This window comes from Chinchilla lanigera, unplaced genomic scaffold, assembly GCF_000276665.1.
Source record: "Chinchilla lanigera isolate Chin_1 unplaced genomic scaffold, ChiLan1.0 scaffold00125, whole genome shotgun sequence".
NCBI classification, from domain to species: domain Eukaryota; kingdom Metazoa; phylum Chordata; class Mammalia; order Rodentia; family Chinchillidae; genus Chinchilla; species Chinchilla lanigera.
Window position 1 is genome coordinate 2,792,742 of NW_004955526.1, and position 24,879 is coordinate 2,817,620.

Here is a 24,879-nt window from a genome sequence, read left to right on the forward strand (position 1 = left end):
CACATGTAATACCAGTACTCAGGAGGCTGAGATAGGAAGATCACCATGAGTGTGAGGCCAGACTGGGCTACATAGTGAGTTCAAGGCCAGCCTGACCCTCTCTCAAACAAACAAACAAACACACAGATGACTTCCAGAGCTTTCAGAAATTGGCAAGAATGATGTGATCAAAGAGAAGGAGAGTATTTTGAGAGGACTCATAGAAGCAGAGGCTTTTTTTGTCATAAATGTTTTATAATTTCAATATTCACTGTATTTTTTGATCATACTTTGTAATTTTAAGTACCTTCTCTATCACTATATATCTTTGTATCTTTATTATTATAAGATCATACCCACAAGATAGCTAAGATAATTGTACTACTGATTTCTGTTAGTTCACTGAAAGGAACAGTTAGTGCTTTTATTGTTTGATCAATTTTGTGTGCCTGGGAACTTTCCAGAATGTTCTGAGAGGCAGCCAACAGCGGCTGCTCTACCCGCGCAGTGCCCAGATATGCGCTCCTTGCTGCTCCCCTCACTGCGGCCCAACCCGCTCACCGCTTGTAGAAAATGGGGAAAGAAACCACTTACTACGATGTTGTGGGGGTGAAACCCAATGTCACTCAAGAAGAACTGAAAAAGGTTTATAGGAAACTGGCTTTGAAGTGCCACCCTGATATGAATCCAGATGAAGGGGGAAAAGTTAAACAGATTTCTCAAGCTTATAAAGTTCTCTCAGATGCCAAGAGAAGAGAATTCTATGACAAAGGAGAACAGGTGATTATGGAGGGAGGAGCAGGTGGTGGTTTCAGCTCCCCATGGATATCTTTGATATGTTTTTTGGAGAAGGAGGAGGAAGGATGCAGAGAGAAAGGAGAAGAAAATATGTGTTGCATCAGCTCTCAGTTACCTTAAAAGATTTATATATAGGTGCCACAAGCACCCTGGCTCTGCAAAAGAATGTGATTTGTGGCAAATGTGAAGGCGAGGTGGTAAGAGAGGAGCTGTGGAGTGTTGTCCCGACTGCAGAGGAACTGGAACACAGATAATAATTGATCAGATATGGCCTGGAATGGTTCAGCAAATTTAGTCTGTGTGCATGGAGTGCCAGGGCCATGGGGAATACACCAGCCCTAAAGACAGATGTAAAAGCTGCAACAGAAGGAAGACAGTTAGAAGAAGATTCTAGATGTTCATATTGACAAAGGCAAGAAAGATGGCCAGAAAATAACATTCCATGATGAAGGAGACCAAGAACCAGGACTGGAGCCAGGAAACATTATCATTGTGTTAAATCAGAAGGACCATGCTCTTTTTACTCAATGAGGAGAAGACCTTTTCATGTGAGTGGATATACAGGTGGTTGAAGCACTGTGTGGCTTCCAAAAGCCAATATCCACCCTTGACAACCAACCCACAGTCATCACCTCTCGTCCAGGTCAGATTGTCAAGCATGGAGACATCAAGTGTGTGCTAAATAAAGGCATGCCAATTTATCGTAAACCATATGAAAAGGGTCATCTAATCATCAAATTTAAGGTAAACTTTCCTGAAAATGGCTTTCTTTCTCCTGATAAACTCTCTTTGCTGGAAAAACTCTTACCCAAGCGGAAGGAAGTACAAGAGACTGATGAAATTGATCAGGTAGAACTGGTGGACTTTGATCCAAATCAGGAAAGATGGTATCATTATAATGAAGAAGCCTATGAGGGTGGTGAACATTATCCCAGAGGTCGTGTTCGGTGTCAGACCTCTGAATGGGGTCAGTGAGTAATACTCACTGCTGGCATTTAGTGTGCAGTAGTGAATGTGCAAAGGACTATACTCATCATATACTCACTACTTACTATGGTTTTTGTTTCAATATTCAATTATAGTAGTGTTTTAAAAGTTGAATGAAGAATAAAGGCAAATACAAAAGCCCTGACTTTGCCCTATATGTGTGACTTCAGTGTGCAAGATGAAATTTAATGCCTGTAAAAAGTACCTAACCCTGGTGTCTGTTAGGTCATGCCTTGTACTTGATTCCAGCTGTATACATGGACAAGCTTAGACTGAAATGCTGGGTATATGTGCTGACTTTAGAGTGTGACCCTTCATTGTTAAACTGTGGATTAAAACTGTATTTAACTGGCACTCAGAAAAGGGAAATAGTTTATGGAAGTGCTGGTGTGTCTATTTGTATTAAGTGGGACTCATTTTGATGCCTCTGCATTCTACTGCCTCAACTGTTACTTGAATGTGGCTTAAAATATAATTTAGCCTGTGATATCTGTGATAGAAATGACTGGTATCACTAGATATGACTAAAGAAGGGGTTTATCATAACAATGCTGCCTTTTAAGGGCCTGCATGTCTAGGACTGAAGTCCCTTCTGCTGTGCCATCTTTTCAAATATACATACTAAACTATGTTGACCAGTCCAGTTATGTTGTTTTTCCCTTCTCTTTGGACCATGATAAGCCTTGAGTTGTGACTTCAGAGCTGAGTAGCTTTGAAGTTAGAGTGAAGAGACTACACGGAAGGGTAACTTGCATGTGTAATATACGAGGGTGCTCCTTAGGTATGTTACAGGCTTACTTTAACCCATTTGACTTAATGCTCCAAAGTAATTGTAATTTAATGGTGATAGTCTGGCAAATTATGAGTAGCTTTACTTGTATGTTTAAAAAAGTCATATGTTCATATGCTTAAATCTGGGTATCAGAGTTTAAGCAATTGTTGAAATGTATGAATGCCTCCTTAATATACTGATTACAAGGCAAAAAGCAAAAAACAAAAACAAAAAATTTTGTATGCCTGTACCTGGTAATCTGAGCAAGTACTTTGATGCTAACAATGTGCAATTGTTAATTGACCATTGTTAATTTCTCATCATCTTGTTTTCAAATTCTGTTTCTTTTTTGCTTTTTGTCTCTTTAAAATAAAAAAAAAATCATATCCTACACATAACATTCTTTAACCTTTCTTTTAAAAAAATGTTTGGTTCTAGGATATTTTCCATGTCAATAAATACAGACCTACTATTTTTAGAGGTTGCATAATGTTTGTGTACATGCATGTACTATAATTTTCTGAGTGTCTCCTGCATGAAGGGCATCTGTATTTCCACTGTATTGACAGATACTGGACAATAGCAATTATCCATGCGTTCAGACTCCTTCCCATTGATTTCCATGAAAGCAAGCTGTTCTAGATTTACCCCTAACTTTTAAAATCAATCCTCTTCTTTCTTTTACTTTTTTCTAACTATGGGTTTGCCTGAAGTTTCTACTATTGACCTTTGTTGAATTTCTTCTCTACTTTCATGGATTCCAGTATCATTTCCAACTACATGCCTCTTTAATTTATATCTCTAACCCCAGTATATGTCCTATCCCCACTAGCCTCTCACAAGTCTTCTACATGTCAACTGCACTCTACACATCTTTAGTGGGATATCCTGCCATCATGTTAAACTCAGCTACTCCACCAGGCTTCCTTTCTCAACTACATTATGTGTGCCAGTGGGCTGGAATAAGTTTCTAATTTTTAAAGTATTTTTCTCCTTTATTTCCTTTATTCAATCAACTGAAATTTGTTTCTTCCTACATAATATCTTTCATATGCCTCCATTTCATTTGTTAATACTGAGCTTATATTTTACAGCGTTATACACCAAATGTTAACATCCTCCAAATTTGTATGTAAAATCCTGACCTCCAGTACGACAGTACAAGAAAGGAGGGCCTTTGGGAAGGTAACTAGGTCATGAAGGTGGAGCCCTCAAAAGAGGGATTATTACCCTTATAAAAGGGACCCCAAAGAACTCCCTTGTCCTTTTCCTACCATATGAGGACACAGTGAGAAGACAACCATCTACAAAACAGGTTCAGACACCAAATCTTCTGGTAATGTGAAAATAAGTGTTTTTTGTTGAAACCACCTAGTTTCAATATCCTGTTATAGCACAGGAATTGATTAAGACAGTGGGCATTTTAAGAAATATGTAATTTAATCTTCATAATAACTATACATGCTAAAAGTACACATGCTATAAAATGTATACATGCTATACGTTTTAAAAGTAGAGAAAGGTCTAGAGAAGATGATTACTTTTTGGGGGGTCACATGCTTCATGACTGATTGAGCTGAAAGTCAAATTCAACTCTTTTGGACTTTAAAGAGTATGCTGTTTTCTTTCAATTCTACTGTAATGATCTTCCTCATTTCCCCCTTTCCCCATTTCCCTGTCTCTAGTCTGTTTCTGCATCAATCCATTCTCTCTGATGTGTGTTTACTGCCAGGTTAACTTCTCTTAAACATTTACATTCTAAAGGTTTTGCTATGGTTTGTGTCTTGATGTCCTCCCCAAAGCCTCATGCAGTTATGCAGGGTAGGCTTTTCAGAGGTGGTTGAATCCTGTGATTGGTTCATGTCTAGTGCTGGGCTTGGTGGTGTAAGTGCCACACCTGGCCTAGGGTGGGTAACCTGCATACGATACAAGGGAGGAAAAGAGGCTTCCTCCTCCCTGTTTACTCTTGTTGTTTTGGTGTCTTCTGCCATAAGTGGTTGCCCTCTGCCATGTCACCCTGCCTTGGAGCCAGCCAGTGATGGACTGAAACCTCTATAAACTGTGAACTAAATAAATCTTTCCCTCCACAACTTGGGGTTTGGGGTATTTTGTCTTAGCAATGAGAGAAAAGTAACCAAGACAGGTTTTAAGCCACTAAAGTCCATCCCTCAGGGGAGGACTGTGAGGTTCCAGGGTTTCACAGAATTGTACCTGGGTGAGAAATTCTTTTGCTCTCATTGTAATTTTCAGCAACAACAACAAAGGTTATAAATTAACAAAGAGGATGAGACAGGTAAAAAATCTTCAGGAACACTTCAAGAATCCTTGTGTCAGGTGACCTCTACTGTGGAGCATGGTGTGGAGAAGGGGTGAGCCAAGCTGGATACCACCCTTTCCCGCTTAGTCCCTCTTGTGCATCAAGGGGAGGCGGGTCCCTTGCAGCTCTGGGAAACCTACCAACAATCCTCAATGGAAACTGGAAAAGGAAACTAATGTTTTGATTAAGCGAATATTTGAAATTATTTCATCCCAAAGAAAAATATCCCAATTAGAGTGCCAAACATTCAAAATTCACAAACAGAAAACAGATGCAACATGTGTTCAGTTTGAAACTGATTTGGGAATAACTCCTGAAAATGAGTGAGGACATATTTAAACAATATAATTCATAACAGAGCTCTGGAGAGGTTTCTTAGAGGAGACAAAGCAGTTCTTTACACACATTTAGTTATCCCTAGGGTATGAGGGTATACCAAATATAATAAATGTATGTCTGCTATTCAGCTCTGCAATTCCCACATGCTTTTTAAATGACTGAATTACTGATTACGTAAGACACTAAAATCTTTTTTAGAAACATATATGCTGGTATTGCTTTTAGAACCAAATTACAAAAATAATTAACCAGTGGAAAAAGTTCTTTTTCTACTTCCCTAGTTCAATGCTTTCCTGAAAAAAATTTTCCACTTCCCAATTTGGAAAATGAATTTGGAGCCAAGACTTTCTCTTAGAAAGGAACCTTCAACAAAGTTTTTCATCTTTTTATCCTCTTAGGAAAATGAAGGTTATCACTTGCTGGAAAAAATTATTGGACAATTTCTTGCAGCCCCTTTATATGGAAAGTATTTTGGGGTGCTAGATCTTGGCTTTAAAAGTGAAATTGGTATCAGAATGGCTTAATTTTAGTCACTCTTCCATTCAAGTGGATCAAAAAGTTTGAGCAAGCCCATAAAACATTTCCACATGTCTCTCAGCAGAAAGCTGGTGGTGGACAGCAAATTGTGACATTACAGTATTTTGTACTGGTTTTATTGTTGCTGCCTTTGTTTCAACAAATGGGACTTCCCACATTTTGAATGTGTTATTTTAGCACTTTAGTTTTTGCATTCAAAGCTAATTCACATAAAATGTATTCAACAAACGTATTTTGAGTGTTGCTATGTCGAAAGTACTACACCATGCAGTTATAAAATTTTCATTTGAGTTAAACTTTTATATTGGTTAATTTCATTGACTGATTTTTAGAAAAAAGTTCAGTGTGATATTCTTTATTTTAGTTCTTTACTACCCTTCTATGCAATTGACAATGTACCTATGTAGTCAGAATTAGTGAAAGAGTGGATATATATTATGCACCCAGTAAAATTAACAACAGAGTCTTATTTAAAATGTGGTATAATGTCAAATGTTAACTAAAACTGGAAATATAGAGATACAGTGTGCAGTCTGAAATTGGTCTGCAATGTAAATATGAATGTAAGCATCTGTTTTATGAGAGATGATATCCTTGACTCCACTTCCCCATCTCCTATCCCACTGCATAACCAGGCTTTTTCTGATTCTACTTTTCCATTTCCACAGTAGGCAGGGCTTGGGTTGACTCCTGTGCATTGCTCTGATCAGTAGAGTGAGGCAGAAGTGAAAATGTGCTAGCTCTCAAGAAGCTTCTCAAGTTTCCACTTTCTCTCTTCTGTTCCTGGTATCCATGAGAACTATATGCCAGGGATCATCCAGAGGGCCAAAACACTGGAATTCAGACACTGGAAGTGAGTTTCCCCATTGAAATTATGAGGACAAATGCAAGCCTGTAGCTTGAGCCCAACAGAATCCAGCTGTAGGAGTTTGAGAGAGCAGCTGTAAGGGGTATAACAGTTAGGTAAGTTGGTCAGCAGAAGTTTATCCCTCTCAGTCCTGGAGGGCTGAGGTGGTGATCAAGGTGTCAGCAGGTTTGGCCTCTTCCGAGACCTCATGGCAATTAGATGGCTATCTTCACGTCCACCTGGCATTCTTCCTCTGTGCACGTCTGTGTCATTTTCTTCTCAAGACCATCATCCACTTGAGTTAAGACTCACCTAACGACCTCACTTTCGCTTACTTCTGTAAAGACTCTATCTCCAAATATAATCACAGTCTGAAATACTGAGTATTAAGATTTCAACATACAAACTTGGGGGACACAGTCTAGCACATAATGTCAACCAAGATGAGTCTAGCTCAGTCTATCCTCACAGACTCGTGGGCTATAATAATAGATTAATATTTTGAAGCAATGAGTTTTGGGATTTTTAAATAAAACAATAGCTAACCAATACAGTATAGATTGTATGAAAAGTTACTTCAATATTTGTTGGGTGATGAAATTTGTAGTAATTTAAAAGTTTTCTTTAAGATTATTGCTACAAATGTGTTTTCTTTAAGATTGTTGCTTTTAAGCTAGTTACATTTTCTGAATGTAAAATATTTTTCATTACCATAAATAGTATAAAAACAATGTTGCCTATAATCTGATCACCATTCTATGCATGGAGAATTGTATCAAATATCTTTCAATTATTCTCCAGTTCATAAACACTCACCCTTACAAATTTTTACAAATTTTTATGTTCATGTTTTTACCAAAAGACATTATATATATTTTAAACTGCTTTTTAAAAATAATTTTTCCTCAAGAATAACGTTCTATGTTAATAAATATTGAGCAGCCATTGAGTAATGTCGTTCAGTGGCAGAGCACTTACTAGCATGCAGTAGGCTCTGGGTATGATCTCTAGTACTATAAGAAGGAAAAACAAATAAAGAGCTAAATCATAATTTTAATAACCGTATAATATGCTACCTTAACTTTTTATTAACTAATGTTTAGATTGTATTCCCCTCTCAAAATTACCTTATTTTTTATATTAAAAATGGTTGAAATAATATTTCTTCCTAAAGTCTTTGACATTTGAGGTTGAAAAAATAAAATACATATGGAGACTGTTACTCCAGTTTACTCTGAGATTTCAACATTGGCCAACTTTACATAGGTGGCTTTAACAAAGAGTGAAAATGTACTTGGTACAAAGTCCAGTAGCTCAAATTAAATATGATGATATCATTGTATTTAACATTCATTCAACCAGTGTCTCTTGAGTGACTTAGAAAATATATGACACTGTCTTCCCTATGGCCGCAAGGAAGCAGACACAGATGTGGATTCAGATACCTGCCTACCATGGTGAGTGGCCAGGGATGTTCCTGGGTAACCCTAACATTTAGATCTATAAGGCTAAATTTGAAATGAGAAAAGAAATTCAATGTGAGTGTTCAAAAAAAACCACACTTGCTTTTCAAGGTGTTCTAATTTTATAATGAATAAAGTGCACCTTTACTTAAAAACACTGGGTATTTTTCTTGGTGTTCCTTTTTGAATAAGAGAGAAATGAAACTCATTTTCCTGATGACAGGATAAATTTTACAATTCTGAGTATCTTTCCAAGGAACGTATTTTCTTGAGAAGGTTTTGGGGCAGTGCCTTTCTCCCTTGAGCTTTAGCCAGCCATCTGCTATTTTGTGCTCTGGTCTCTTCTGCATTCTGCCGTCCCGTAATCGTTGGACTGGTCACAACAGGAAGTCACTGCTGATCACATGAGCATAACGGCTGCTCCTGATGTCTGACTGCTCTCAGTCTGGCTGTACAGCTGGGGCCACTGTTTCTGCAGTTTGGGGACTCCAGCTTGATTGTGACTTTGTACAAAAAATCTTTACCTCTGGAAAACGGGAATGTCTAGTGATGTGTTGATGTAATATCTCCGAAAGCAACTTGTGTCAAATAATGCTCTAGACAGAGGCATATTTTCTGCAATGTTGGAAAATGCCTGGGAGGATATGACATTTTTATCTAAGCACACAGAATTCAAATCAGTGTGATTCAGAAATTGTGCAAGCTCCATGTCAACCCACTTCCGTCAATAAATTTAGAAAGCACAGTTTAGTGCAGCTATATCAAGCATTTCATGTAGTGCTCTACCAAGGATATGTGTTTTCAATACTAGGTTTCTAGGAAACAAATACGTACACAGTAGGATGATGAAAGCGGCAAGTGTGCTTGCCTGATACTTACTTACCTCTCAGTACACACTCAACTGAAGTCTGGGAGGTAGACAAATGAAGCTGGGAACCAACAAGAATATGTATTTTCAATCAAGATCAAAAGCCTGGGCCGAAAAGGACCAGATTTTATATTGAAAGATTTGCTAAGAGACTAAGTATAAGAAGTGGGAAAAAAGACTAAAGTCATAATGATGATAACAACAACTGTTATAACAATAACAAGTGGAGATTATCAAAAGCTTCCTATTGCTTGGTCTCAGGCTAAAAGTATTACCCACATGACCTTATTTCTTCTTCACATTCTGATAGTACTTATTTCCATTTTTCAGGTAAGAAGCTTGAGGCATAAAGTTATTAAGAGGCTTGTTATTAAATGGCAAAGCTGAGATTTGTGCCAGGGCCTAGGCTCTTAATTTCAGTTAATATGCATTTGTCTCCCTGTGCTCTTCTGTACTGTCAATCTAATATACTTTAAAACTGAAGTAACAACTATAAACATTTATTTAAAGGACGTAAAAGGTACTCAAGGCTTCTTATTTGGAAAAGGCCATCAATGTAGCCAGCTAACGTCCAGTAACAAGGTCACTGGCCCAGGTCCGCCAATGGAGTTTATTATATCCCTTGTAGCTGCTGCCATATTTCCACATTTAGATCTTTCTAAACTCATAGTGACACAAGAGTTTTAAGCAATTGCCTTGAGACTTTTCAAAGAGCTTCCTACTGGTATGCATTGCACATCCAGAGTGACCCCTCTACAGCATAGCCCTGGGTTGTCCTACAAGATATGCTTGCCATAGGTAAGAAGAGACCCAGCTTCACAATTCAAACTGGTTATACACACAGCCTTCCATCCTTTTCTAAGCTCATACCTAAGTCACCAAGGGTTCTTTTAGCTCCTTATCAATCTGCACTTGGCTCATTCTAGGGTGCCCCTGGGCCTGGCTGTGGCATCATCCACCTCTGGAGAATGATGTCATCTTCAGCCTAAAAATAACATACACAGCAATGCAGGTAGCCAGAGAGCTAGTGGTAGAGGATAAGGGACATGTGACTCCTCTCTTAGCTGCTGTCAGGTCAGCAGAAGGTGTGTTCTTGAGAGCACAGAGAGTACCCAACCCGTCCTGGAGGAGGATACAAGTTCCTGTTGTGGCTTTCATGAAACCTCAGAATGAAGAATAGGTCCAGCCTTTCTTTCCAATGATGTGTCCTCACTCATCAGATCCACAGTGGCTTTTCCAAGATATGAAGCTAACAGAGCATGGGGTTGGAGCAAATTTGGGATGAGCAGAGCCCAGTAATTACATTACCCCAAGCTTCCTCATTATGACCGGGTAGGTTTGTCATACTGAGTGCAGAGTAGTCTCCTAAAATGCAGTTATTTGTCCCATGAACCTGGGCAGAATCAAGTAAAAGTAGGAAGTTTACATTAACAACTCCACTGCTTTACACAGGAACTGACTCTTTACTTGCTCAGAACAAGAGTGTAGAGGCTTGGCTGTCAGCACCAGAATAATGCACTGTGCCCAAAATGAAGATGGAAATTCTAAAGCTAGAACAACTCACTCCTAGCCTGGGTCTGTGTGAATATCTAGAGCCACAGGTGGGGGTGTGGGATTTAAAAATCTCCTAAGAGAAATGTTGAGTGGAAACTGTTTGTTCTCTCACTAGGAATTACTAGTAATTACTTCTTTGTCAAAACATGCATTATTTTTTCTATTAATATCTAATATACACAAATTCCAAAATGTAGGGCTTTATCTTTCTTTTTACTTAATGCTTTGAATATAGCACATAACACATTCATGTAAATCAAAAATTTAAAAACATTGTAACAAGTGAACTTTTTTTTTACTTTAATTGCTCAGCTATTCCTTACCACCTTGGTGAAATACTACTTCTAGCTCCTTGTATTATTCAGTCTGAATGCAGACAGAAGTAAGTATACAAACACACACATAATCTTTTTAAAAAATAATTTTACTGTGTATATTTAAAGTGCATAATATAACAGCAGGAGATGCATATGGAAAGTAAAAGATTTGATGGTGAAACAAATTAACAAATCTTGGTCTCACATAGCTGCTCATATTTCAGGTTGTTTCTGTGGCAAAAGCAACTAAAATATAATCATTTAGCATGAATCCAACCCATTGTCCTCATGCTGTACACTGCATCTCAAGACTTACAAATTGTGCTTATTTGCTGCTTTCCTTTCCATGAAGGAGCTGTTTAGTTTGAGCTGGTCCTAGTTATTTATTTTTGTTTTTGCGGGCTGAGATTTTGGAGTGATATCCAAAAAATCATTGCCACGGTCAATTTCAGAATGTCCTTGCCCCATGTTATTTTGCAAGAGTTATAGGAGTTTCTGTTTAATAGAAATTATGGGAGCTTCTGGTCTTACACTTAACAAATGGGCATTTCCTCTATTTTGAGTTGACATTTTACATGGTATAATTTCTTTTTTAATATCAAAATTCAATTTTCTCAGCATCATTTATTGAATAGATAATCATTTTCTGCCTTGTGTTCTTTTGGAGCCTTTGTTAAAACTTAGTTGACTATATACATTTGGATTTATTTCTAGGTTTTCTGTTTCAGTCCATATGTATGCTTTATGCTAGTACCATACTGTTTTGATCACTATAGGCTTTTAATATAATTTTAAATCAGAAAGTGTGAAGCTTTGAACTTTATTTTTATTTCTCAAAATTGCTTTGGCTATTTAGAATCTCTTATGGTTTCAAACACATGGCTTATTTCTTTTATATTTCTGTGACAAATATGATTAGGATTTTGATTAGAATTCCATTGAATATGGAGATTGGTTAGGGTAGTATGGGCATTTTAACAATGTTAATTCTTTCAGTCAATGGGAATTGGACAGCTTTCCATTTATATTTGTGTCTTGATCAGTTTCTCTTATCAATGTTTTACAGTTCCCAGTGTACTAATTTTTCTTCTACAGCTAAATTTATTCCTAGGTATTTAAAAATATTATTATAAATGGAATTGCTTTCTTGAATACTTTTTCATGTATATTGTTAGAGTATAAAATTTCTGCAGGTTTTTAAGCTGAAAGTGCATCTGCAAATTTACTGATTTCATTTATTAATCCAAACTATTTTTATTTGCTTTTATTTTTGAATCGTGGGGGTTTTTTACATGTAGGATCATATTGTCTGCAAATACATAATTGTAATTCTCTCCTTCAAATGTGGTAACTCTTATTTTTTATTGTCTTATTGCTCTTGACAGCACTTCCAGTACTGTGTTAAATAGAGCAGATAAAAATGGGCATCTTTGTCTTACACTGAATCTTAGTGGAGAAACTTGGTTTCTCTCATTAATTATATGCTAGCTCTGGACTTCTCATAAATGACCTCTATTATGTCAATGAAATGTCCTTCTGTGCCTAAAATGTTGAGTTGTTTCTCTTAAATTTGTCAAGTGCTTTTCCACATCAGTTGAGATGATCACGTGGTTTTTAACTGGTTCTGTCAATGTGATGTATCAGACTGATTGCTTTGCTCATATTAAAACAGTTTTGTACATAAGAAGTAAATTCCACTTCATCATGGTGTGTAGTATTTTTTGATGTGTTGCTGGATTCAGTTTGCTAATATTTTACTGAAAAATTTCTGAAATATTTTACTGAAAAATTTCGTACAAGTGTTCATCAAAGAAATTGACCTGTAGTACACACACACACACACACACACACACACACACACACACACACACACACATCTTTAAGGACAAGTAAGGCAGAATTCTCATTTATAAATTCATTACCTTTGTCATTCAATAAAAGCTGGTATCATAATATTATGACCAAGAATATGGATTGTAACATTAAATGAACCTAGGTTTGAATTCTGTTCCCATCATTTCCTGGTTGTGTAACTTTACTCAAGAAGAATCTCCCCATGACTTCATTTCCTTATCAACAAAATGAAGCTGAGACATCAGATTTGTGAGGAGCAATACAGACAAGTACATGGAACACTAATCACAGTACTTATCACACAATTAGTCTCCAGTATTATTATTAAATATTTAAAGGTACTAAAAATGTGGTACATACTTTAGATATAGAAGTCATTCTTCCTGCCTGCTAGAAGCTTGCTAGTTAACAGGGAAGACAAACTTTCTAAAAAAATTTTTCCACTTCCGTAATGATGGTGGAGCTGTGAGCAGTGGCAAATCAACCTCTCTGAGACTGGAAGATCAGACACTGGACTATAGCAACTTGGGGAAGAGAGGAAGGAGGGAGGTGACTCCTGAGATGTAGGAAAGTTCTGAAGGATGAGTTGGAGCCCATAGGGAGAGTGAGATGACAGACCTCAAGGCAGAAGAGGGAAGTGGCAAACTGTACCTTCTCCCTGACTCCCAGCTTGTGGTGTGAGAGAGGAAGCTTGAGCCTATAGAGGTGCAGTGAGGGTGGTGGTGGTGGGGTGTCCTGGAGGCCTCCATGGAGAAATGCACCAGGTCAACAGAGCAGTGGATGTGGTGAGGTGTAGTAGATGGTGAGTGACTCCAGCCTAAACAACCCCAGGAGAGAGTGATCAGCTGGATGCCACTTTGGGTGGGGCCGAGTGAACCCAAGACTTGGAGCATCCATGCACTGGCTCCATCTTGGGGATACCAGTGTCTGGGTGAGGCAAGCCCGAGGAGACACTCAGGGTCAGAAAGCTGAAATCAAGCCAGCAGGAAACACCCATAAGGTTGTGGGCTGAACAACTCATGTCATGGGCCCCCAGCCAGAGACCAGAGTCAGACTGAATTTCCATAGAGTTAAATCAGCACCCCAACCCATTCTTACAGTAAAATTGTTGAGAGGATACAGCACCCCACCCTAATCCTACTGTAAGCTTGCTGGGATCATACAACACAGATGTGGGTTCCGTCTACTTCCTTTGTCTACCAGTAACATCAGAGACATGCCTTGGAGTAGACACTACTACAGAACTGTAGACCCTGTAAGATAGCCACAGGCTTGAAATCACAGAGAACTCACTTTCTCTCTCTCTTTTGTTTGTTTGTTTGTTTCTGATGGTATGTTCTTGTTTTTGCAGAGTGGGAACTTTGTTTTTAGTTTTTTAATTTTGTTTATTTCTTGTTTTTGCTTCTGCCTTCTTTGTTTCCCTCCTGCCTTCTTCATCAGTCTCCCAGAGTTTAATCTTCCATTGTCCTTCAACCTTCCTTCTAATCTCATTCTCTTGTATTTCTCTATTTTTTCCTCCAATCTCTTTTAAATTTTCTCAGCAGAGGGTAAAATTACTATATTGAGGGGCTTTTTATTATATATAAATTTTTAGGTTTTTTTAGATTTTGTTATATAACTATAAATCTTGTTCATACGGTTAAAGGTGGCAAATAAACAGTTACCAAAGTTTGTCATTTTCTAAACTGTGCTATATTCTATTATTACTGATTGTACTACTTTAGCCAAGATGACACAGTTCTAATAAGTTGTTCTTCCTTATATGCTAAGAGTAAATTGTTTCAGGGTAATAAACAATACTATATAGCCCAGTATCAAAGAACCAGGGGCTAGCCCAGATAAGTAGCAACTTCTCATCCTTAATAAATTGAAGTAGTAGGATCTTGTGACAGATTCAAGAGCCAAAATCCACCTGTACCTAGAAAACATCTGAAAAGTAGTCATTTTGTAAGGATTTCCAATACTAGTAATAAAGCTACTTACTATAAACAATTTAGAAGCATCAATGCAGAAAATAAATTTTAATAAAATAGAAAATGAGAAGACATGAAGCAAGATGCATCCCTAGATCTCCAGCTTGCCTAAGGCAGAGAGGGCAGTGAGGTGGAATGAATGAAAAGCCACCCATATGAACTCTCTGAAATGTTAACAGCAGAAGTAACAAAGCAGATGAGTGAGGCTCAAAAAATATCAGAAATAATTTCTCAGATAACAAAAAAGACAATGACCATAATGAAGGACATAGTAGGTATAGATAAAAAAAAATAGAGAAGCTGAGGAAATTTAAAGAAAACATGAATGCCTAATATAGGAAAGAAATGAAATCCATGAAACTGATTCAAACATATATCTAGGTGATTAAAAATTCTAGTGAAAGTATACACAGCAGAATCAACTAATGTGAGGACAGAATATCAAATCTAGAAGACAGATACACAATTAGCAATCATCAAAAGAAAGATTTCTTAAAAACAGTGAGGGACCACAAAAGATAAATCCAGTAGCTGCTATATGATACTAAGAAAAATAACATAAGATTGATCAGAATCAATGAAAAATCAAGAGATACCACAAAGTGACTCCAGTCACTTTTTGTTCACAGAAGTAATGGCAGAAAACTTCCCAAACATGGAAAAAGAATTTGACATACAGACAAATGAGGCACATAGTATTGCCATATGCATGATGAAAACTACACCAAGACATAACAGTCAAAATTCCAGAAATTCAACACAAGAACAGAATATTAAAAGCTGTTAGAAAAAAGAAATAAATCACCTATATAGTCTATTAGAGTCACAGTAGATTTTTTAACACAAACTCTCAAGTCCAAAGAGAGCTTGGGTGAATTCAAGTCCTAAAAGAAAACAACCTCCAGCCAAGATTGATGTACCCTACAAAAATATCTTTCAAAATTGATGGAAAAGTAAGATGCTTTCATAATAAAGATCATGTGAAGAAATTCACAACCACCAAACAAACATTCCAAAATGTTCTGAAGGGGATTCCAGACAAAGATAATAAAGAGTACAACTCCATGAGCACCAGCAGAATGAATCTCCCAGGCAAAGGAAGCAAGTAAACAGACGGGGAAGAAAGGGAACCAACAACATGAAAATAATATAACAAAGATAAGTGAATATGTGTCAGTTATAACCATCAATGTAAATGGTCTCAGTTCACCAATCAAAAGAAACAGATTGGCAGAATGTGTTAAGAAACAAGATCCCACAAAATGCTGCATACAATCCAGAAAATGGGTTGCAAATCATTTCTTGAACATAGCAAACTTTTAAGTGCCACTGTGAAATTGCCATGAAGAATTTATATGAAACATATTAGCAACTGCTCACTGGTTAAGAAGCTGTCAGAGGCCCCAGGACAGTGCAGCTGGGGAGAGGAGTCAGAGATCCACCCCTCCCTCCTGCAATTCTAATCAAAATACTGCAGCATTCAGAACTACATAAAACAATACTAAAATTCATATGCTACCAAAAGAGATGCACAATAGCAAAAGCAATCCTGGGGTAAATAAGAGCAAAACAGGAAACATCACAGTCCTGGATTCAAATTTATGTTACAAAGCTACCGTGATAAATCCATGATGGTACGGGCACAAAAACAGATGGGGATAAATGCAAGAATAGAGGATGTAGAAACAACCACAGACACATTTAGCCACTTCATCTTTGACAAAGGGTTCAAAACAAAACCTGGAAAAATGATAAACTCTTGAAAACTGAGCTGAAAAACCTGACGATCCACATGCAGAAGATTGAACCTAGGCCCATATCTAATCATGTTGTAAACAAAAATCAAAATCAATCAAAGAGCTAAATATTAAAATATAAACACTTAATCTGCTGGAAGATAAAATAGGTAAAACTCATGTCATAGGCATAGACAAAGACTTCCTGAACAGAACTCCAATTGCACAAGAAATAACATCAAGTCAACAATTAGAATTACAACAAATTAAAAAGTTTGTTCACAACAAATGAAACAGTAATCAGAGGGAAGAGTCAGCCTACAGAATGAGGAAAAAATTTTGCCAGCCATACCTTGGACAGAGGATTAATATGAAAAACATATAACAAAATTAAAATTTCAGACTCCTGCAAAATAAAAGACCCAATAAAAAATGGGCAGCTTAAATGAATGGACATTTCTCAGAATAAGATGTACAAATGGCCAATAAAAGCATGAAAAAAATGTTCAACATCTTTGTCCATTAAGGATATGAAAATTAAAACCCTGAGATTCCATCTTATTTTTTAAAAAGTAGGTATCAGCAAGAAATCAAATAATAAAAACTGCTAGTGAGACACTGGGAAAAAGGAGCCCTCTACACTGTTGGTGAGATTGTAAACTAGTACAACCACTATGGAAATCAGTGTGGAGAGTGCTCAAAAAACTAAACATGAAAAGTCCATTTGTGTCCCCTATTCCCTTTTTAGGTATCTTCCCAAAAGAGTTAAAGGCATCATATTACAGTGACACACACATACTCATATTTATAGCAGTCCAACTCCTAAGAACTAAAGCTTGGAAGCAGCCTATATGTCCATCAAAAGGTGAATGGATAAAGAAAATGTGATATTTATACACAATGAAGTACCACTCTGCCATAAAGAAGGTAAATTTGAGTCATTGGTAGAAAAATTAATACACTTTGAGGTTATAATGTTAAGTAAAATAAATCAGACACAAAAGCTTAGCTATTGCACGGTTTTTGTCATATTTGAAACCAAAAGTATAAATAAAGCAGCAAAATAAAATTTAGAGAACAGGAAATAGGACATAGTTCTTTTCTAGACGGCAAGGATATCAGGAGATGGAGAAAAGGGGAAGGAAAAGGAAAGGGATGAAAAAGTATCAGTATGTGCTATGTACATGTCCCGAATCCCCACAGTGAACGTAATCATTCTGTACTGCAAATATACTAGTAAAAGTAAAAATTAAAGAAAGTATAAAAGAAAATTGTTACTGAGGAAATGGCATATGTGAGCTGACTTTTGCTTGTTTTTGTTTTGTTGTGGTTTATTTGAGACAGAGCCTTGCTATATAATTCAGGGTGGCCTTGATCTCACTATGTAGCCCAGGATGGCCTTGAATTCATGGCAACCTCCTTGCCTCAGCCTCCTGAGTCCTAGGATTACAGGCATGTGCCACTGTGCCTAGCTTTATGAGCTGACTTTGAAGGATGAGTGAAATTTAGAAAATTTGGAAACCTTTTTGTGGAGAGGGAGTATACTTGCTGAAAGAGCAAGGAGCCCATGCAATGGGCTCTGTGACATTAGAACAGGAGTATTGGAAACGAAGAAGTGCCTAAGGTCCAAATTAGATTCAAATTCAAGTTGTATGAGTGGAGAATGGAAGAATGAAATTCAAAGCATAATGTAGAGCTCAAAATCCTATAGGGATTTTCTTTGAATGGAAGATTATAGGACTTGATTTGGTAAACTAACTAACCCATCACCAAACCATATACATTATATGTTTATAAGAAACAGAAATGAGGAGACATAGCTTGTCGGAACATAACTAGATCTGTGTTTCAGCTTAGGGTTTATCTATGCATGATGCATTTGGCAAACTCAGCCCTGTGCCTGCTGTTATGTTTTATTCAACTTAGCCATGCTCATTCTTGTATGTAATATCTATTGCTGCTTTTACTGTCTGACCCTTATAGAAAAATTTTGCTCTTTTGTCTACTTTAGACAAATCAGACTGTCCTGAAAATGGAAAACTCTTCCCCCCAAAAGTGCTTAAATTAACAGATAACTCTTGTTTCTTGTGTTGAAAATTCTTGTAGGATTTCTTTTAAGTATATGTAAGAGCTTATGTCCTGAAACATGGGTAAAACCTATAATAATTTAGGGATTATACTGTAAGCCTGTGAATTTACAGACTCATACTCCGTCTTTTTTAAGTGAGAATTTCTTTTGCCCAATGGCATGTTTGTAGTGTTCAGTCATGTTGGTGCATGTATCCGTGGTTTGTTAACTTCAGTTGTCTTGTAGTATTACATTCTGTAACATCTAACAATTTTTAATCCACATGCCTATCATATAAAATATAAATAATATTGCAAGAACAATTCTTAGACATGTAGTCTAATGCTCATAATGTACATATATTTTGGATACATACTTAAGAGTGGGATTGCTACTCATAATATGTCTTGAACTATATGTATATTACACAGTATGATAAAAAATAGGGTGAATGCTGCTGCTGAGAGCAGTCCAACAGAAGGAGAGGATTTTCAATACAAGTGGCATGTCAAACCTTAGTAACAGCTTGTGACAGTTACAACTTATTTGGTACAGTCAGTTAGTTGTGATCTATGGTTCTGAGAAGGTGTGTTTTTAAGTGTGCTGGAAATCATGGATCACAAATAATGCATTAATATGAAATGTCAGTTTTATTGGAGTTGCATGATTATACCATTCCAGATTCCATTTTGACAAATGTCATAATGGGAAATGAAACATCCATGTTTAAAATTCTAAGACCAAGTGTCTTGGTTATGTTTCTCATTGCTGAGAAAAATACCAAACAACCAACACCCAAAGTTAAAGGAGGACAGGTTTTTTGGCTCACAGTTTGCAGAGGTTTGAGTCCATAGTTGGCTGATTTCAAGGTAGGGTGGTTTGGTAAAGGGGCATCACAGGGGAGAAATTGTTCATGGTGGCAGAAGGCAGGAAGGCAGCAAAGCAGTGAAAAAGCAGCAGCACGTAATAAGCAGCAACCACAGTAGCCCTCCTTCTGTCACTTAGGTCAGGTAGCAATCACACCAAGGATGGGGCACCCTCAATCCTAGCATTGCACCATGAATCAACCCCAGCATCACATTCTTAATCCTAGCATCACATATATTAGATCCAGTCACTTCCAAAAAGTCCTACTTATGACCACATGAGGCTTTGGGGGGATATCTAGTTATAAACCATAATGCCAAGGTTCAAAGTTCTCAATGTAAAGCACTCAGTTTGTCTCTTGTGTGAAAAAAGTGCATCAAACAAGCTCTAACATCGAGGTGATGTTGTTGTGCTTTTAAAAAAAACTAAATGTATTGGTACATTTTAGTTTTTTTTTCTGACCTTGGTGGGATTATGTGAGCTGAGGTTGTACCCAGGCATACTATGGTGAACTCTGAATATTATAAAGACTTACTAGAGTATTTAAGAAATGATGCACCTAAAAAATACCCTGAGAGATGGGTCTGGTTTCATCTTGTATCAAGAGAGTACTCCATGTCACACATCACTTGTTGTATGGAAATTTTTGTCAGATAAAAACCTGGCAGTGTGTCCCCATCCACTTTATTTACTGAACCTGGTAGTATGACTTCTGATTCTTCCACAAAGTCAAACTGATCACAAAAGATAAATGTTTTGAATTAATCAGGACATCAAGGCAACCATCAGAGCACAACTAAAGATGCTCATGAATGATTTCCAAAACTGCGTCAGAAAGTGGCAAGAATGACAGCTATATCAGTCAGTGCTTACTAGAGAGCCAGATTTAATGCAAGATACATAAATATGTAAGAATTTACACGGCTGACTTACAGTGACTACCTGCAGTGAGGCGTGGAGGAGTGCAAAAGGGCTGTCTGTGTGCTGGAGACCTGAAGGATCCAGTCGAAGGCCTGGAGCTCATTGTAATGTCCCGAGTTTGTATCACGAGGCCAAAGGGTCTGTGATGGAAGGCTAGAGTCTGGACTGGAAGCCAGGAGACAACGTCAAAGGTGAAGACTAGAGCTCCTGTGAAGAAACAGAAGGGAGCCTTCCTTGATTTCCGTCTTATTCCCCAGAGTGGGCCTTGTCTTCAGTAAACCCCTTCAGCCACACCCAGAACATTGCTGATCCAGTTCACTGAGTGTTTCTTACTCAAATTGACACATCAGTTAACTATCACAGTGGCACAGTGTGTCTGAAGTGTGGGGGAGTGTTGTGAGGGGGATTCATGGCAATGCCTTACTGTAATAATTTTTTAAAAATTTAAGCATTCACCATATATTTTGATCATAGTATGACTTGTAAATGTCCTCAGTTTTTGTTTTGTTTTGTTTTTTTGGTGCTAGGAATCAAACTCATGACTTTACGCTTGCCAGGCAGGAGCTACGCCACTGAGCTATATCCCTGGCTGACTTGTGAATGTCATACTTTTTTCAAAGTAATTTCTGTGAGTGAACTCGTATCCCTTAAAAAGTCTTAACCCCTAGTACATGCACAGTAAGGTGACCTTACTTGGGAACTGTGTCCTTGCAGATGTACTCCAGCTCAGGTTAGATCATACTGGACTGGACAACGCTGTAAAGCCATTCCTGGTACCCTCGTCAGAGGAGAAGGGTTGGAATGGAGAAGATGCACACACAGGGAAACATGTCAAAGTAAAGGCAGGAAGCAGTGGTGCAGCTATACTGCCCACAGTCACAGGAGGCTGGAAGCTGGAAGGAAAGGTTCTTTCCACTAGGATTTAGGTGGAGCATGGCCTGCAGCACCTGGATGTTGAGCTTTTAGCTCCCAGCACTGTGCAACAATAAATCTCAGTTCTTTTAAGCCACTGAATTTATGGTGACTGTTACAGCAGCTCCAGGGAACTAGCATAGTGGTTGCACTGATTGCTGCTCTCACTAGCTGTTTGGCTTTAAAATGTCCCCAAATCTAACGTGCTAAATGTTTGGTTGTCAGCGGGTGAGCTTTTGGGTACCCTAATCCACCCATGAGATCATAATTTGGTGGCATTATTGAGAGGTGACAGAGACAGGAGGTGGAGCCTACTTGAAGGGAGAGGATCACAACTCTCGACCGACCGTGCGGCTGTATCTTGGCCTTGGCCCCTTCCTTCCATGCCTCCCGCCCTCTGAGCTTCCAGCTGTCAGCACAGTTCTGTTCCATCCTGCCCTTTGCCATTTCTGCTTCATCTCAGGCCCACAGCAATGGAAACAGCCAACCATAGACTGAAACACCTGAAACTGTGAGCAAAAATCGACCTTCCCCACTTTGACTGTTTTCTTGGAGATTCTATCACAGTTGCACAAAGGTGGCCAGCACTAACGCTGCACAGGTGTGCCTTGTCCTCAGCAATGCGTAATTGCTTATAACTGGCATTATGAGACTCATAATGAGTCTCATATGAGACTCAAAAGTCTCATAACTGGCATTATGAGACTTTTTACTTCTTGTAACTTAAACTACATAGATCCATCACAGATAAAATATAAGACCAATGAAACAGAAAAGCTGGCTAGGAAGAAGATTTTTACCATTTACAATGCTTGATTTGTGAGATGGGGACTTCATGACAAAAGGAAAAGGAGAGGGAGGGGCTTTTTATCAAGTAGTGCTGATAATGGTGCATCCTTATGGAGGAAAGTATAGTTGGGCCCCATTCATACCCTGCACACAAACGTAAGTTCCATGTGGACTTAAAACTTAAGTAAGAAACATAAAACTATAAACTTATGAGAAAATATGAACAAATATATTAATAACTTGAGGAAAGTAAGAAAAAACTTAACAAACTTTACTACTTCAAAAATAATTTTGAGCTGGGCTTGGTGGCATATGTCTGTAATCCCTGCACTCAGGAGGCTGAGGCAGGAGGACTGCTGTGAGTTGGAGGCCAGCCTGGGCTACAAAGTGAGTGTTATGACTGATATGTTGTGTCAACCTGGGGAGTCTAGAGGCTTAACTAAGTAACTTAGCAGTTCTACATCCTGGGGTGAAAAGGACACGCCCTTACTGTTCTAGGATGTTGTTCATTGTGTCAATGTGAGAAGTTTAGAAATTCAGCTGGCTGATTCAGTGAGGGGCCGGGGTCCTTACTTTGTAGACATCCTCAGCTTGTGGAAGAGGAGGGCATGAAGATGGTGTGTGTGTGGGCAGATAGCTGATATACAATATAATGAAGGAAAAGAGGCTTGCTCTCCCCGCTTTTGCTCTTGCTGCTTTTGCTGTCTCCTGCTGTCTTGAGCTGTTGCCCCTGTGCCAGACCACCCTGCCTTGGAGCCAGCTGATTATGGACTGAAACCTCCACAAACTGTGAGCTAAATAAACCTTTCTTTCCTTAATTTTGGGTGTCTGGTATTTTGTCCCAGCAGCAAGAGAAAAGTAACTAAAACAGTGAGTTCAAGGCCAGCTTAACCTGCATAGCAAAACTCTTTCTCAAAAAAAAAAAGACAAGAAATAGTTTCAATTTTCTGCTTCAGCTACAGTGGTGTAACATAGTACCAGATTAACTAACTATCCTGAGTCAAATAAAAACAGACAAACTATATAAACGGTTGTTTTCACGTATTGGGCAGAATAGAACAGTGACTGCTGGAGATTGAAAAAATGAGGTAATTCTACCATTATGGACTGAACTGTGTTCCCCTGAAGTTAATAAGTTGAAACCCTAACCTTCAGAACCCCAGACAGTGACTATATTTGGAGACAGGATGGTTAAAAAGGTGACTATGTTAAAATGAGTTCATTAGGGTGAGCCTTAATACACTCTAACTTGTGACCTTGTAAGAAAAGTTGTACACAAGAAAAGATGCAAGAGGCACATGCACGCAGACTGAAAATATCCTCTGAGAACACAGCACAAAGGCAACCATCTGCAGTCCATGGAGAGAGAGGCCTCCAAAGAAATAAAACTTTATAGCATCTTGACTTCTAGGCTCTAAAACACCAAGCACAGAAATACAGCTATGATCACACCAGCTTATTTCTGGGGACAAGAAAATCTCAGTGGTCTCCCTGAGCTAAAAAGATGGACCTGGGAGTTTTGAGAAGTCACCAGACTGGAATGGATGGAGTCCACAGGACAGGACTGGGTAGGAGAGATGGATAACAACAGAGTTTTAGAGTTCTACAGCTGAGTTTTGAGAAAAGGATTGATCTGTACATGATGTAAGAAGATGAGGTTAGGGAAGTAAGAACCAAATACGAAAAGGAAATAAATACCTGAAGCTCAGCCATGGTTGGAAATAGTTTATGCTTTTTTTCAGCTAGTCTGTGAAACTATATTACCTGTGCAGCAACAGGTGGCATTCTTAGAAAACCATGCCTCACTAGAAGGAGAAAATCAGATCTAGTTGCTTTGATTCCATCTAGCAAAACAATATGGTCTAAAAATGAGCATAAAAGACAATCAGTAGAGGTAGACCAATAAAGTATGCAGATAGTAAATTAGATGCATAAATAAGTAAATTAGATGCACAATTAAGAGTAATAACTGTATTCTACTTGTTCAAGAAAATAAAGATTTAACATAAAACATATGAAAAAGGCCCAAATTAAACTTCAGGACATGAAAATTACAATGTCTGGATAAAAACAGTAATTGATGAGGTTAAGAGCAGATTATATACTACAAAGGGAAAGATTAGCAGAGTTAAGGATATAGCAAGGGGAACTATCCAGCATGTGTGCATTTAACTTGAGTTTAGAAACCCCAAGTTCAACTCCACTTAGGAAGTAGAGGGACAGAAACAAGGTGATCAAACTCGTTTCTATAACTTTTGAAATAACATGAATGTGGTCCCGGTGAAATATGACTCCATTTCAAACCACTAAACATTTATTGAGCATCTACTCTGTGATTGATACTATACACCATATAGTCCTAGTTTGTTCATTATAATAACAATGCATCTATCCTGAACTAGAAGTGATGAATTAGAATACCTAGTAAGATTATAGAAATTAAAGAAAGTTCATGTTAATTCGGAATGGAGCAAACTATATAGGTATGGGGGAAAGTTTACAGTTCTCCACTGATTGTCTGAATAACAGCTAACAACTTCACAGCCATTTTGGAGCCAGAAGGGATTGAATTCCAAGACACTGGTAGAAGAACTCAATTTTGTATTCCTTAGAGTTTAGCTCACAGCTTAGAGTCTATAAGATTCAGAGTACCAAGCTGTAGTTAGAAAACCATGGTTCATATGGATGATTTTATGGGTAATTTAATGGCTTTTCAAGGGTAATTTTGACTACACACAATTTTTTGCTTTACTAAAGAAAGGCCTTACCTGACTAAGAGATGCCATGCCACTAACTGTCTCTGCACAGGTGGCAGGATTGGATATTAACGAAGATCACTGTGTTAGTAGGCCTGACACAATACTGAGATGATCCATTTATAAGGAGGAAAGATTTATTTGTTAGTGGTTTCAGAAATTTCAGTCCTTGGCCACTTGGCCCTACCATGTCGAGCTGTGGTGAGGCAGCACCCTAGACTCCCC

At 38.0% G+C, this 24,879-nt stretch overlaps 1 pseudogene; it reads left to right on the plus strand.

The window, feature by feature from the left end:
* Window positions 1-552: 552 nt before the first annotated feature.
* Window positions 553-24,879, plus strand: part of LOC102011905 — a 29,602-nt pseudogene continuing 5,275 nt past the window's right edge.